Here is a 1,454-nt window from a genome sequence, read left to right as displayed (position 1 = left end):
GGAACGACCGTTGTCGTCAGTAGTCATTGTGACAAAAGCGACGAAAGCGAAGGATGAGCACCTTCGGCGCGTCGAACTGGGGCGCCGATGACGGCGGCAATGGTGGCGGAGCCCGGAACAACCGGGGGCGTAGCCACGAGCGCTCTGGACCGAGCGCACGCTCTCCGTCGCGGAAGCGACGGTGCGACGATGACCGAGGCCGACCATACCGGCGGAGCATGCCGGATTTTGTGGTGACCTCGGTAAGTGCGGGCGACGTTTTCGTCCGCACGGATTGGACTCTCCCAGATGTGGGAGACGCGGACTACCCGATGGACTGGGTGGTGTCCGGAATGTGAGCGTTGGTTCGTAGCGCGGAAGAGTATGCGCGCATGGAGGAGTGTCGAGCTCCACGCAGCGAATTGCTGCGGCAATACCTCGATGGCGTCAAAGTGGCCGTCAATGTCCTCATTGACATGCGGCCGTGGCGTTCGTCAGCGATGGAATTCGCTGACTTTTGCGGCGAACGCAAGCACCGTGGCGAGATCATCGCCAATGTGCGGGTCTCTCCACTGCGGGAGGAGACCATTTGGGAATACGTTGGGCTTTGGTGGGCACGCCTTGTGCGGAAGGTGCCTTTGCCGAACGCATTCCACTACCAGCAGAAGCTGGTTGAACACTTAGCGAATTTCGTTAAGTGTCGTGCCGAGCTGCCTCGGCTTGGACGGGATTTCGTCCACCAGATCTCCGAGTACTGTCGAAGTCGCGACAGAGAGCACGGAGAGGTGAGTTGGCTGGTATATCCAGCTCTGATGTCCATTCTGTAGGTCTATGGGATGCCGCGATCAGATACTCGCGGCCATCAGGGGCCCAACGAGAGCCCTTCACCACGAACTCGTGGTGCGGCAGATGCAAACGCTGACGTCGCCCACGACGTGTTGATGCGTTTGGTTGCTCTTGAGGCGCGCTCGGCGGCATGACGCCGTGGTCGCTCGCTAGTCTGCGGTTGAGCGGAAGATGAAGGGGCATCGCGTGACGCGACTGGAGCACGATGCCGTGCTTGAACGATTGGTAGCTGTCGAGCGCCTGATGCAGGTGACCTGATGTTGCGCATGGGCGATATTGTCGCCAAGTTGGCCCATGGAGCTGCGGAGGCGCAGAAATGCTTGGATCGACGCTGTCGTGCGTAGGCCCGGGGAGATTCCTCCCACACTCAAAGTAGACACACCGGTGTCAGTGGGGAGACGGGGGTGGCGCAGATGGTTTGCGTAAAACGGGGAAGACCCCGTGGAGGCGTGGACCGAGGAATTGTAAGCAAACTCCACTTGATGGAGTAGGGAACTCCATGTGCGAGGTTTCGACGCAGCATAACTGCGGAGCACATCTTCGACAATGCGGTTAGAGCGTTCGGTCTGGCCGTCAGTCTCGGGGTGGTCGGCCGAGGACATGTTGAGGCGAGTGCCAATGCGGGCAAT

This window comes from Aphanomyces astaci, assembly GCF_000520075.1.
Source record: "Aphanomyces astaci strain APO3 unplaced genomic scaffold supercont1.26, whole genome shotgun sequence".
NCBI lineage: Eukaryota > Oomycota > Saprolegniomycetes > Saprolegniales > Verrucalvaceae > Aphanomyces > Aphanomyces astaci.
The sequence above is the reverse complement of the archived record's forward strand: the minus strand, read 5'-3'. Positions refer to the sequence as shown.